Source organism: Tiliqua scincoides, chromosome 2 (assembly GCF_035046505.1).
Source record: "Tiliqua scincoides isolate rTilSci1 chromosome 2, rTilSci1.hap2, whole genome shotgun sequence".
Taxonomy (NCBI): domain Eukaryota; kingdom Metazoa; phylum Chordata; class Lepidosauria; order Squamata; family Scincidae; genus Tiliqua; species Tiliqua scincoides.
This window is the reverse complement of record NC_089822.1, coordinates 84,594,544-84,610,472: the sequence shown is the minus strand read 5'-3', so window position 1 is coordinate 84,610,472 and position 15,929 is coordinate 84,594,544.

The window sequence follows — 15,929 nt, the reverse complement described above, 5'->3', positions numbered from 1 at the left end:
CATAGAATTGGCCTTCTTTACTGCCGCTGTACATTGGGTCTACACTTTCATCAACCTGTCCACCACCACCCCAAGATCTCTCTCCTGATCTGTCACAGACAGCTCAGAACCCATCAGCCTAGATGTTAAGTTGTGATCTGTTGCCCCAATGTGCATGACTTTACACTTACTTACATTGAAACGCATCTGCCATTTTGCTGCCCATTCTGCCAGTTTGGAGAGATCCTTCTGGAGCTCCTCACAATCACTTCTGGTCTTCACCACTCGGAAAAGCTTGGTGTCATCTGCAAACTTAGCCATCTTGCTGCTCAACCCTATTTCCAGGTCATTTATGTTGAAAAGCACCAGTCCCAGGACAGATCCTTGGGGCACACCGCTTTTCACCTCTCTCCATTGTGAAAATTGTCCATTGACACCCACTCTCTGTTTCCTGATCTTCAACCAGTTCCCAATCTATGAGAGGACCTGCCCTCTAATTCCCTGACTGTGGAGTTTTCTCAGTAGCCTTTGGTGAGGGACCGTGTCGAACGCCTTCTGAAAGTCCAGATATATAATATCCACAGGTTCTCCCGCATCCACATGCCAGTTGACCTTTTCAAAGAATTTTAAAAGGTTTGTGAGGCAAGACTTACCCTTACAGAAGCCATGCTGACCCTCCCTCAGCAAGGCTTTTTCCTCTATGTGATTTGAGATTCTATCTTTGATGAGGCATTCCACCGTCTTACCTGGTATAGATGTTAGGCTGACTGGCCTATAGTTTCCCGGGTCCCCTCTCCTTCCCTTTTTAAAGATTGGTGTGACATTTGCTATCCTCCAGTCCTCTGGCACCGTCTTGAGGAACAAGTTGCATATTTTAGTCAAGAGTTCAGCAACTTCATTCTTCAATTCCTTAATAACTCTTGGGTGGATGCCAACAGGGCCCAGTGACTTATTGATCTTTAATTTATCCATTATTACTTCAATTTGTCAAGTACTTCAACGAAAAGTACTTCACAAATCATAGCAATAAATAAATGGTGCCCCGTCCTTAAAGGGCTCACAATCTTTAAAAAAAATTAAGAGATATACACAATACCCACTAGAAAAGACACCTGGGATGCTGGGGTGGAGGCACTTGCTCTTCCCCCACTAAATAGAAGATGGCACCACCTAAAAATATGCATTGCCCAGTTAACAGAGGATGTGATGATTCTGGCCTACCCTTCGGAACCATTAAGACTGCTTATGTGGTACCAGCCCTTCTACCACTTCAGAATTCATTATCCACCTCTTTTCCACCTCATGCTGCTGGCATGGGTAGATCAGATCCCAAATGGGGTTAAGTTGGAGGTACATCCAAAAGTTATCTGTCCACACTGCATTCCTTTAAATGAGAATCACTTTCAGATGATGCATTTGCAAAAGGTGGACAGGAGGTCACATCTGACTTTTTCAGAGCTTACTTTAGGAAGGTGCATTCCTTTGGAAGGCAGGAATAGCACTACCAAATGACCTCCAACATACAGAGTAAAATTGTCTTTACCCTGAATTTGGTAAACCTGATCTACTATTAGAGACATGGCTTGCAAGATCTGTCCTGTTTGCTGGCAGACAACAGAGGCTTTGATCAATACAAGAGATGTGGGCTTATTTGCTATATACATGGAAGCCCACAGTTTGTTTGTCTTTGCAGCAGACTAACCCAAGTAAACATAATTCCATGGGGACCAAATGGTTAGAAATGCATTTCTTTCTTCTTGGTCATTGGAAGAAGTCAGGTTTCCATGACAGCAGCTGTGAGCACTCTAGAATGAAGGGATTTCCCTGCAGTCCTTTGAAACTTTGGTTTCTTTAAAAGCCTATTTGCATTTCAGATAATGGAAGAGTCTGCATTGCTTTGGAAACTCTCTGCTGCAGAATGCAAGTGGAAGAAGAATGAATTTTTTGAGCAAAAGGGCAAGAATGAGGGAATCTGATCCCAGAAAGAGGATGTCAGGGTCATCAAGCCAAAGGCTAAAAGCTTCAATTCATTCTCTTTCTTCTATGTCTGGCAGGTTTAGTTACAATTTTGAATCATGCTTCATGTTGCCCTTTTCCAATCTTTTATTTATTTGCTTGATTTAGCCATGAGCCATTATTTTGGGCAGGAGTCCACAAACCAATGTGGACAAAAATTCTTTTTCAACCCCTGGCATTTTCCTGAATGCAAGAACCATGCCTGGCAATGGTGGATAAATACAATCTACTCACCAACTTCATGAATGAGATATAGCACAATCCTGTCCATGTCTACACAGAACTAAGTCCCATTGTATTCAAAGGGGCTTACTCCCAAGAAAGTGTGTTCAGGATTGCAGCCATAGTCACATAGGTTGAGCATGTTGCTTCCCCCATAGATGATCATCATCTATTAACCGTACATTGCCTAGCAGTTAATAATAGTCCTCTTCCAGACTTGAAGGCAGTGAAGCGGCATTGTCAGCATATACCCAATAAAAACACAAGACAAAAGTTTTACAGTCAGATGAGGCCACAGTTTATTAAATAATGGATAGAGCCAATTCAGGGTGCAATCCAAACTTTGAGTTCGGCCGGTCCAAGTCCCTTGGGTCGGCCTGGGAGGGTTGCAAACGTGCCGTAAAGCACTTTTGTGCCACCGTGGGAGGAAGCCAGGCCAGCGCTCCCAGAAGCCACTGTCTTCAGGAGGTGGTGCAAGTTCGAGGAGACCCGTTGGGACCAGCAGCCCTTACCCAGCCCTTACCCAGAAGAGCCCCACTAGATCAGGCCAAAGGCCCATCTAGTCCAGCTTCCTGTATCTCACAGTGGCCCACTAAATGCCCCAGGCAGCACACAAGACCACAGGCACAACCTGCGTCCTGGTGCCTTCTGGGGCAAAGGTCCATGAAGCCACCCCCCTGCAAAAGATGCTGTTTCTCCCCCCCTCGTGAAGCTACCTCCCCACCCTTGTAGCACAATGGAGCCTCAAGCAACCTTAGAGCCAACTAAGGAAGCTTTGTGAGGCTTCCCCGCAGTCTTAAAGTGCACTTCCAGAAAACCAGAAGTGCAGTTTCCTACCACATCAGGAGTCTCAGTGCCCAGGGCATTTGCTGACTCAGCGCCAGGGCTGGGTCTGCTGCTGATCCTAGCATGTTGTTTGTAATGGAAATGAGCAAGATCACTTGAAGAGATAGGGTGTGGTGTCAACAGTGGCCCCTTGCTCTGCCAGGCAAGCATAGGGTTAACCCCAGGGCTCTTAACTAGCAGTGGGTATGCTGCACAGCTGCAGCTACTAGAGGCAACCAGGTCATTAAGGAATAAAAGCAGCACCCGAAGAAGGGAGAGTTTGGTGGGTGTAGTAGAAGGAAATACTTTGGAGAGATTAAGAGAGTAGAAGGAAGGAGTTTGGAGGAGAGAGAACTAAACTGATGGATTAATGGACTGAGGAACTAATGGACTGGCTGACAGACTAACTGACTAATGGACAGATGGGTGAATGGACTTCTGAGGATTGCTGCAACAGAGACTACTGGAGATCATTGCAGTGGTGGCTGGAGAAGCTGTTGGCAGGAGGGGGAAGAAGGAGTACCTCTGCAGGTTGAACAGGTGAGCTACCCTGGTGGTGGGTCCAGCAGTGCTGCAGTGCAGAACTAGGGGCATTGTTAGGGAATACAGGGGGGCTAATTAGCTTAAAGTGGGCATAGGTTCTCTAAGCTTAGCTTGGATTGGGAATTTGGCAAAACATGTCTGAGAGCACAGACATACTGAAGCTAAGTAGCTCTGGGTATGGTCCAGTGCCTTGATGAGTGACCATCTGGTCACCCCAAACAGGCAAAGGTAGCTGCTGAGCAAAGGAGGGCCTGCTGCCTTTAAATAATGATAGTTGTAAGGTAGCGGCAATTTCTGCTTTTCTTCCTATAGTCCCCGGGATCTTTTCTAGTTCTGAAACTTTATATCTTCAGCTAACTATTTCATTCAGCCACTCTGTACTCATGTTACACAGATGCCACCAAGTTATAGTGCCAACTCATAATATATTTCATGTGATGTTTCCCTTTTAAGTTAAGCTACTTATTTTGAAAGCAGCATTGAATGATGGTCTCTCTCTCTTGTTTTACCCTGAAGACTACATTAATATATAACTTTTGCATCTGGCACTTTGATTTTTGCAGCTGTCTGCAGATGTACACCTTGAGCCTGACAGCAGCCCTCCATGATGACTTATAGGCTAGCCAAATCACTGTCGGGTAGCAACTTCAGAAGTTAAGACACTTTTTAAAGTTTTCAAAGGTGTGGGGTGGATTTAGGTCACTTTGCTGTGACAGTAACTTTGTTATATATAAAACATCCTGCAGTGAATTAATTTTGGAAACAGAAGGTATCTTTGACTGCTGAAAGAACAAAATCAGTTAAAGCCCAAACTGCACTTGGGCCTGTTTTTAATGGCACTTATAAGTCCAAAACCATTCAGCAATTAATGAGACCCCTGAGACTTAGAAGGGCCAAAGGACCTAAGTGACAGGCTTTCATAGACTTACATGGCTGGCTCCAGACTATATGGGGCAGGAGTTCCTGGTGTACACAATTCCAATGGTTGCCAGAGTAGCCCCATGTGATGCACTTTAGGGCTTGAACTGAGGGCCCTGTGCATCAGACACTGATTCTCTGCTCTCACTGCAAGAGAAGGCAAAGAGACCAGACCAGACAACATACTGGGAGAGAGATTCTCCCTCACAGCAGTGGCAAATCTCATGTCACAGATGTGACTCACGATGTGTGTTCTCACAGAATAACTGCATGTCTGGGGCAGGCCTAAGACTTAATTATTCAACAATGTAATCATATGTACTGAGTATCTATCTTCCCATAGCAAACATTAAGGAGAATATACAGTAGGATTTTCTGGTTTTGCCATTTACAAATTATCCTGTCTGCCCATTCATTAGACTGGCATCTGCTTAGACAGAAGCCCTGTTAGCAAGGCTGGCAGATCCATGGGGCCAACTGAAGTGGTTGTCTCAGGCAACAGATTGGTGGTGATGCGATGCCCATCTCTGCCAACCCATTTGCCTCCATTGCTCCTCCTTCTGGGTTGGAAGAGGGAGACAAAGTGGAAACATGGAGGGGAGGGGAATGCTGAGCTAGATCAGTGGTGTCACAAGGGTTCATGTCACCCACGTCAGCCCATGCACTGGGTGGGGCAACACCCCAGGTAGTGGGCATGGTGATGTACCATCACCCTGCTCCCACTGGTTTTTTGGCTGTGCCTTTTGACAGAACAAAGACATTTCAACATGGTTTGTTTCATTGCATTCTGCATGAAATTACACATTGATTGATATATAACATGATGGTATTATTCTTACAAACTGTGATTTTGGTCACTAGTGGTGTCTCACTCACACACCCGGTTGTCAACTTACTAACACCTTATTGCAGCAGTTCTCAAACTTCTAGCACCGGGACTCTCTTTTTAGAATGACAGTACACACCAGAAGTGATGTCTTGGCTGGAAGTGACATCATAAAGCAAATTAAAATATATAATTATAAATAATTACATTAAAGCAAAACAAATAAATAAGGGGACGCCAGCCCTATTCCACCAAGTGAATTTTCTCTGTAGCCTACCTGCAATACCCCCCAAAAAATCAGTAAGATTTTCAGCTGTATCCAGCACCCAGTTCAATTTAAGTTCTTATGTCTAAATTGAATCGCTGTCTGGATCCACCAGGCTTTGAAGTCTCAAAAAGAAAAAAGTTCACCTTACCAGCTGAAGCCCCTATTTTTATTCTTTGGGGTGAGGGGGGCTGCCTTCTGGAGCATTTGTTGATTGGGACGATTCTGCTGGCCTTGCATTCCCCTTTGCCTGATCTGACCAAGAGCCAAGGCACATTTGTTTACTCGAAAATAAACGTGACCATGTGGCATAGTTTACCTTTCCATAGAGCTCAATACATTCGCCAGCTTGGAGGGAGGGACCTCCTTCTCTGGTGTTTTGGGGGGGCTGCATTCATGGGATAAGGACCATCCTGGTGTCGTTGGATTCCTCTCAGCCTGCCCTTTCCAATCGACTAAGGCATGCTCACCTACTCATGAGTAAACAAATGCTTTGGTTCAGTTTCACTTTCCATAGGGCTCCATGCATTTTTTGTGATCTGGTTTTTTGGCAATAACTTTTGATAGAAATGAGATATTTCATTCTGGTCTTTTTCATTGCATTCTGCTGGAAATTCTGCATCCAACGGTATATAACATGATTGTATTATTTCTAACCACTGCAATTTTAGCATGTCACCCAATGCAGCCTGCACTCCCCTAGCAACGCCACTGAGCTAGATCATTGGAGAGTGGGAGGAGCAGAGGCTGGCACATGATTGGGTAATAGGAGGCAGCATTTGGCACACTGACTCAGGTATTAGGAGGTCTTGGGCTGACCTTGCCTGTTAGGCCAAAAGTAATATAGCTCACAGTCTGTATTGGTGTCTAGTCTAAAACTGCATCCACCAGAGAGCATATAATAAAGACAGAATGAAAAAGCAGAAGCAATAGCTGCCACTTCCCCGTTGAGAAACAGAAACTGCACAACTGTGTTAACTGATTCATCAAACATGTTCCTAAAATAAATCAAATCCATCTTCATCTGCAGGTGACTAATTACAAAGATCCAACTTGTCCTTTTTTCAATAAATATTGCTTTTCAACAAATGATCCATCTTTCCTTTTCCTGTGTTGACTGATTTGTATTATGATTGCTGTGACAACACCTAATTTCCATATAGATTAAAAATTACCTTGAAGCCCATTTACACCCTGATGAGCCGAAGACAATACAACAAATGTTGATATACAGGTTCTATTAAGCCCATGTTTCATGAAATAGGTGAACACCTCAAATGTCAGGATCCTTCCATGGGTCACTTGGGCAAATTGGACTCTAAAACACTATAACTAGGAGACTTCCTTGACTAGAAAACTCCTGTTAGAGTGCTTTTGTTTTGATAGTGTATTAACTTCTGTTGAATACACCTTTTTAAGAGAAATTCATGGAAAACTGATCTACCACTCACTATGAGCCATAAGAGCTAAGAATTGAACCTCAGTATTCAGAGGTTGTAGGGCAGGTGCCCCATCCATGAGGCTAGGGGCCCAATTCTATCAATCTTTCCAGCACTGAGGCAGCCGAAGTGCAGCCCCAAAGTAAGGGAACAAATGTTCCCTTACCTTGAGAAGGCCTCTGTGAGTGCCCCTACACACAAATGCTGCATGTCCCAAAGGCACGGCTACATCACTGCTGCAGAGTTGGATAGGATTGGGTTAGGTTGCATCGGTGGCAAATTACAGGCGTGCACGAGGGTGGCGAATTCAGGGTGCCCTTCACACTGAGCCTGCTGCAATCAACACCACTGTCTCCCTCCAGCCTGTTATGGATTCGAGCTGCAATGATCTGCTTTGTGCACATTAAGAGAATGGAAAATGGATCATCCACCTTCTTACTATGGTCTTTTTGCAGATTTTTCAAACACAGTAGTGTGGGATCTCCTTCATACAAAAGGATCTCCTTCATACGCATTGTCCCTTTAAAGAAAACCAGAAGTCCTACATTTCCACAATTGAAGAAGTCTTCAATTGTGGAAGTCTTCAAAGAAGTCTTCAAAGTCAACCATGAACAGGTCATGAAAGGGGAGGGGAGAATTCTTCTGGGCTGAATGAAAAAAAAAACCAGAGTTTTTAAAGAAAAAATCCCAGAGTGAGATATCTCTGAGGGCCACAAATGGCCTGTGGGCCAGGGTTTGCCCACTCCTGGTCTATTCCATTAGTTTAAGATTATTCTTCAGGAGCATGTATATCTAGCACTGAAAAAACCGACCAGTAATCGGCTGTTGTGCAATATGGCAAGTTACATCTTCCCTCCCGTGCTCCCCCCCAGTACAAAGGTTCTTCTGTCTATCATCTTTCAAGATTTGTTTCACAACCACCACTAAAATTCCATTTGAGGTTAATAGGGCCTGGAGATGGAAGTGGCTGGAAAGAGCTCAATGAGCTTTAGACATGGTTCAGAGGAGTGCTTTCTAAAACCAACAGTTGCTCAAGTGCCACAACAGGAAAATGCAAATAACTGATCCTCATTGAACCTGATGAATGACTTTTTTTCTAGGACTGGAGAATCTGGAAAGGAAATCTATTTCCACATCCAATTCAAATTAGATTTAGATTCTTTTAATTATGGGTCTAATAAATCCAACCAAATGGCACATTATAGAAGAGAAAAGCTAATATATTTTGGAAGGCTGGTTTGTAACAGAATCAGGTGTGCCACATTTTTTATGATTATTATTGGCAATTACAATGAAGTGTCTGTCCAAAATCCAGATTCCTTGCCTGGATGGAAAGAAGCCATAATGATTCCTTGCTAACCATAATCCTAGAAATTATCCTAGAAATATAGGATTAAAAATCCTCAAATGCACCAAGTCTCAGATTTTTGGCATAGTAGTGCTGGTAGAAATCAATAGGTCACATGTTGCCAAGTGTCTAGGTTAAATTGCAAAAAAAAAAAAAAAGAAAAAAAAAAGTATGTTTTGAACATGCATGATGTTGTGTTTTTAATAGTTCTGTGTGATTTTTGTTACAGGACTCCCTTATAGTACAAGTTCAGATCTTACCAATTGAGGCATTTCCAATTGGTTAACATTACAATCCCAATTATTTATTCATTCATTTCTATCCTATCTTTCACTGGATAGTTCGAAGTCAGCTAACAAGAATATAAAACAATTTTAAATAAGTACGTATTCAATGCTGACCAACAAAACTGACCAACATTCTAGATGGATTATGGCAGAAGATGGTCTTTAAGGTACTGCAAGCTGTAAAGCTATCAAGCAGCACCTTGATTTGCACCTGAAATCATATGGGAAGACAGCATAATTCCTGTAGGATGGGAGGTTTATGCTTCTCCCATGTGGCACCTATTAGCAATCTGGCTGTAGCATTCTACAGGGTGCAGTTTCCAAATATTTTGGGTCAACTCCATGTATAGATTAGAATTATATGCTAAGATTATTGCAATAATCCAGTCAAGATATGACCAAAACACGGTTGACTCTGGCAACGTCTACTTTCTCAAGGAAGGGCTGCAGTTTGTGTACTGGCTGCTGCTGGGCAAAGGTCCTCCAGGCCATGGCTGCCAGCTGCCTCTTTAGGAGCAGGGGTGGGAAACAATAATCCTTCCACATTGCACACCTGCTCTTTCAGAGATCACATGTTCAAAGTTTCCTTTCTGCTTTCAGATGAAACAGTCCCACCCAGGTTCTAACCATGTGATGTTTTCATCAGTCAAGAAAGATTTGTTTTTGTTCTGCCACAAAAAGATCTTTCATCCATACTAAATGCTCTATGGCAGTGGTTCCCAAACCTTTTGGCACTGGCAGGACCCAGTTTTTAAAATGACACTCTGTCAGAACCCAGCTAACTTTACAAGATTTTTTTAAAAGGTGATTTAGCAAGAAATAAGTTATGTATTTATTTACAAGTAATATTTTGAGGGTTTTTTTTAAACTCACAATCCATTTCTCATAATGAAGCAGCCCTAATGAATAACCTCAAGGCTTGGGGGGCTTAGTTACAGTACACGATCCAGCCTTCACCTGCCCCACTACCTGTCATTGATGGACTTGGAAAAACACCAGAAAAAGATGCCCTAACCCAAATCCTATATTTACACAAGCGGGGAGCTGAACTGGCGTTACTGTACCTGAAAGGACTGCTGCTTGGAGAACTGGGAGTAGGCACCCTGCAGACCTACAGGCAAGCCACCTACTAGTCTCCTTCCTGTTAGTGCTGGTGTACAGTGGTAGTTTCAGTAGTCTGCTAGATCTAGCTGTGGTTAAGCTGGGGGAACTAATTAGTGTAAAGTAGGCATAAATTCTTTAGGCAAAGCTCAGAACAGGAATTTGGCAGAATAAGGGCCCTTCACCTAACTGAGCATCTGAACATCCACCACATATATACAGATTATGTGCTGGAAATGCATGAATGTCCCACACTGAGAACCTTGAAGAACAGGGAATGGTGTGCATCCTGAGGTTAGCTGATTGTTTAAAAAGAACCCATAACTGATCCCAGAAATCGTTGCAGCTTGGAATGCTGGATGCTGCCCCTTTGGACAAGAATTGCAGATTTAGCCCCAAAGACTTTGTGGCTTGAAGTTGTGGCTTGAGGCTGTATCTGCAGTCTGTAGCAGCCCCCTACCTTTGTCATGGGGTGTAGACAGTAAAAAGTCAAGCATTGTCATTCAGTCATCCTTGACTTTAAGTCAGGGGTATTGGGGTGAATGCCTTAAAGTGAGACCAGAGGAACTGCATGGAGGATCTACCATAGATACTTGTCTGTAGCATGAGAAATTTCTGCCAATAAATCAAGTTTAGATCATCACCTCGCCTTATCTAGAGAAACAATGCAGAGATAATTAGAGGGCTGTTATCTCCACTGTAATCTCCTGGCAAACTCCAGCCAAAGTTAACCTTTTATTCTCCTCCTGAAGGCTTCCACTGAAATCAAGCAAGCCTTGTTCCATTTTGCAAATGCTTGCATTTTGTAGAGGTCTTATTTTTTTAAAACACCAGAATGTAATCCTCGTTTCCATTTGAAACAAAGTTCCAGGCTACAACTCAGTGCACCATTACTCAAGAACAACACCCATGGAAAGCAATGGGTCGCTTCTGAGTTAATAGGGTTGCAACTATGTGTAGCTGCACCTGCTCATAGTCAGTCCTTGTTGCTAGTCTCTTTGCTGTGAATTGAATTGCACACTCCCAGTTATGTGTCTATAAGCTGTATGTTAAGCCTCTTGGCTTAACACACCAGGCACCAAAGGTGGATTTGATTCATGGATCGCCTGCAGTGATTCCCAACCTTTTTTCACTTGCATACCCCTTGGCAGCCCATTTCCATAAACTGTACCCCTCATATTAGCTAAAGTTTTGTAATTAATATGAATAATATAAGCCTTCATCTTCTCTATATGAAAACACAGACTTCATGTATTCATCACAGTACTTTCTCTGTTTGAAGAAATGAAGATTATGCCTTTTCACTGTTTTTCACCAGAAGTGTTCCGAGAAATTATGGGTGATTGATCACTTTCCCTATTATGTTTCACCTTTTTCAGTCGACTAGTAATCACTTCCAGCAGTGGCCAGCCCATGTGCTCCAGCATGGTGCGACTTCCCGGAAGCCTGTTATGCTGCTGGAACATGTGTTGTGACAGCACAACACAACTGCATTCAACTGGATTGGGCCATAAGCTTTTATTGGGAAAGAACAAACATCAGAAGGTACTTCATCATTAGGTGCTTCACTCAAGAAAAATGCAGAAAAAAATTTATCCTAATTGGTGTGGTTGTGTGTGTTTCTAGATTGGACAGAGAGCATATATGTGCTTGAATTTGTTGCAGTAATAAGAAACGAATAGGGACTGATTTGAGGAGAAGGAGGGCCAAGAATACTTACTCTTTAGTCCCTTCCCCATGGCAACTGAGGAGATTGACAGAGGGAAGCTGCAAGAAAAATAAGGGGTTCAGCACACAGGTAGCTACCATCTTGAAGATAGTTTGCCAAGCCACAGTGAACAGTTCACTGTGGTGCTTTGGAGACATGAGAAGGAAACAAACACAAAGGAGGTCTCTGCCTCACTCCAGGAGTCATGAAGTCCCTTTCACTGGCCCCCAGTTTTTATTGGGCAGAGAGAATGCTGACGTATTGATCAGGGCATGAAAAGCTAGGGGATCCTAACCAGATGCGTTTCTGGGGTGGGGATTTATTATTTAGGGATACATAAAGGATGTTCTTTGTGTGTTCATTTTCCCCAACCCCTAAAGTAATAAATGTCGCTGATAAGGATGGTCTTGCAGACCAGGTGGCACCATAATCTTGCACCACTGTATCAAAGTAATCAGTGCTGGAAAGCAACTTGGGATGACGATTGAGATACAAATGCCCAAAGGCTTCAGAATACAACCTCAGAGGAATAAGCAGAGAACCTCAGTCTTTCTTATTCTGTTGGAAACCTGGACAAGAAGCCAGACCCCCTCCCCATCAAAGATCTTTGTGATGACCCAAGGGTTTTCTTAGGCCTCTGAGTAAAATCCATTTGGCCTACAGGAGACCAATTGGGAAAAGTAAGAACAAGGTCCAGTCCATGAACTCTAGGAAAAACTTAGAGCAATTTTGACAATTTTTTTGAAAAAAAGAATAAGCAAGGTACTTCATCCACATTTCATATGAACATTGCAGAAATAAGAAATTTTTCAATCATCAATTATTTGAGGAAAACAAGGGACTCAATTTTTGTTGCCTGACTGAATACAAAAACACTTTCAACACTTTAAGTTGCATAACTTTTCTCACTTGACAAGGTTCTCTTGTGCCTCATAAGATGACCACTCTGACTAAAGGTCTTTCCACACTCCTGGCACTCAACAGGGTTTCTCCTCTGTGTGGGTTTTGCGAAATTATAGAAGCATGCTGCAGTAACTGAAGCTCTTTCCACATTACTGGCACCTACTGAATTTTGCCCCTGTGTGGGTTCTAAGATGGAGCTTAAGTGTACTACTATGAGTGAAGGCCTTTCCACACTCCTGGCACTTATAGGGCTTCTCCCCTGTGTGGGTTCTCTCATGGACCTTAATTTCACCACTCCGACTGAAGGTCTTTCCACACTCTTGGCACTTATAGGGCTTGTGCCCTGTCTGGGTTCTTTGCTGTGAAGACTGAGCAAGCTTTCTCTTTCTTTTGATCTGGTTCCAGACAGATGTTACCCCTGACATAGACACATAAAGATCAGAACAGTAATGCAATAAAATGCTTGCCTAGTTGATAATCCAAAGCAAAGTCAACCCTGACTTCTTTCAATTTCAATTTCACTTCCAGAGTTGAGTTTTACATCACTTAAACTGAATATAGTGATCTGACATGAGGGGTTATTTTTGTAAAGAGGATTCTGAGCTCAAAGTTTCATATTCCTTCTCATTCTTGTTGTAGAATCATGGTCATTTTTTGCAGTTATTTTTTTACTGACAGTGCAAATGTCACTTTTTATTTGATTCGAAAGCAGTAAGTCAGTTTCTGAGGGCCCAGTCCAATCCAAATACCCAGTGCTGATGCAACCACAATGCAGCCCTGAGGTAAGGGAACAAAAATTCCCTTACCTTCAGGAGGTTTCCATGACAGCCCCAGCCAAAGCTGAACTGCAAACACACTCACCTGGGAGTAAGTTCCATTAAACTCAATAAGCCTTTCTTCTGAGTAGACACAAATGGGCTACAACTGAAAATGTTTTTTTTAATTTTTTTTATTTAAAGTTGATTTAAAAACATTGTTTAAAAATACCAGTAAGTTTCATCCACCCAAATGAATAGCCAAGTAGCAGACCTATGCAGGACTACAAGCCAAATCAGGTGGTTGATGGATCTGAAAAAATGCTTAGCAAGATATGTTTTTGTTTTTTTAAATATGTGTTTATAACAGCATGATGAGCAGAAATCAGGATGTGATTTTCTACAGCATGGAGATGATTCATTGCCAATATCTGTGGATCAAGTAAGTGCACAGCTACAGTGGCTGAATGAAAAGTTGGCAAGCCTGTCCATGAGATTTCCCATGAACAAACACTATCTGCTTCCTCACCAACACGATTCCAAACACACCCACACACTGCTTCCACAACTTCCTTAATTTTATTTTCTGAGATGAGAAACTGCAGGCTTAAGGGAATTTTCTTTAACGGTTGCATTGTATGGGCTATGGGCATAGCCTCAAGCTTCTTCTCTCTTGTTTTGTGCATTTTTAAGTAAACTTTTTCACAGTTACCCAGCTTAGGGCCCAATCCTATCCAACTTTTCAGCACCAGTGCAGCCACAATGCAGCCCCGAGATAAGGGGACAAATGGTAAGGGGGCAGCCTCTGTGACTGCCTCCCCACCACAGGATGCAGTGCATACCCCAGTGGCATGGCTGCACAGGCACTGGAAAATTGGATAGGATTGGGCTGTTAGTTAACTGCTGCTCTATTTTCTGCTTTAAGATCTGCTTACATAGCAATCTGCCAGTATTTCAGGACAGCCTATGTTAACTGTACCTGGCTGCATTTCAATAAATTGCCTTGTAAGATCATGTTATGACCTTTGTCTTGTTTGATCTGAATAAAACTAAAATTATGGAAAGTTGCAACTGGGGGGGGGGGGGAGTAAAAACAGCAAGTCTGCGGTAGAATGTTTACACTCAGAAAATGTATGTTCAGTATTTTTATTCACTGAAATTTTATCCCATATCACACAAGGCGCTATGTGCTCTTAAAATTCTATGCACTGTTAAAATAATGCATAAGAACATAAAAAGAGCCCTGCTGGATCAGGCCAAAGGCCCATCTAGTCTAGCTTCCTATATCTTGCAGTGGCCCACCAAATGCCCCAGGGAGCACACAGGACAATAGACACAATCTGCGTCCTGGTGCCCTCCCCTGCATCTGGCAATCAGAGGCAGCCTACCTCTAAAACCAAGAGCAGGCCCACATTTTGCTGTCTTAAAAATTAGACTTATTCCTGGGTATGTTAGGGGGACTGATTCCAAAAATGGCATCTGTTTTGGCCCTATCACATCTAGTTTTGGAGATACGGCATAGCTTCTTTAGTGAATGGTTCAGGCAGCTTCCCCTTAATGGAGCCTATGACATGGCTAATCTCTGAAACTAGATGGGATAGAGCAAAACTGATGAATTGGCACGCCAAATTCATATAAAACCACCATAAATTTTGGGGAAAAAGTTTTTCTGATCCTCAATTTTGCAGGCCTGTGTAATTTCTGTTCCTCTTTACAGGAAATTTGAGCAATCACTGTAGCTTAGAGCCCAATCCTGTGCATATCTACTCAGAAGTATGCCCCATTATAGCCAATGGGGCTTACTCCCAGGGAAGTGTGGTTAGAACTGTAGCCTTTTGTATGTATTTGCCTTGAATTTTATTTTGGTTTATCACAACCAAACTGTCAAACTTGTGCAAGTTTCAGCTTAGTTTGCAAACTGGCTTATCTTAGTTGCCCTTCTGCCTCCTGTTTGTTATAACATCTCAACATTGTAAAGTACTGTACTTTCGGGGAGCATAACTAAGGCTGCAATCCTATGCAGATTTTCTTGGGAGTAAGCTCTATTGAATGCAATAGACAGGCATAGGATTATGCTGTAAGTTTCCTACAAGATCTGAGAAAAGAGACAAGATACATCCTATCAAATATTAAGAAACAGCTGATTAAAAAAAGGCTAGCAATGAAAATGATGCGCATGCATCTTCCTTGCACACTTGCATGTTCTCAAAACACACTGGTCTTTCCATCAGCCCTAAAGAGTTCTGGTCTCCATGGTGTTCTAACAACAGTTCCGGTTTCTCTTTGCATGTTTTTAACACTCCGTGTGTAGGGCCTGAATAGTGCAAATGGATATGAATCAAGCTGACTAGATACAAAGGGGGACAGAGTACCTATTCGTTTAACCACTGTACAGAAGAGGGAATTTGGGCAGGTGCAACTAAATAGGGAAGGGTTTAAAAAGCTCCCCCAATTCCCTCTGCTATACAGTGGTTAAAGATGTGGGCACTCTGTCCCCCTTTGTATCTGGTTCCCCTGATAGGATTGGAAGGGCATATCTTAAAAGGCAGAGTTGGAGAGTCTTCCACTTGTTGCAGTGCTTTGCCATCACCCTTTGCACACCTGAACAATAGAAATATATCCATCAGGTCAACTATATCCCATCTCCCTTTTGATTTTTTGCGTGTCATGAAGCTTTTTAAAGATAGGATGACCAGATACAAAGGGGGAGACAGAGTTCTAATCCCTGGTCCAAGGTAGAGGAATAGGGAATTTTGTCAGGTGCAGCTCAGTATGGAAGGGTTTGGAAAGCTGC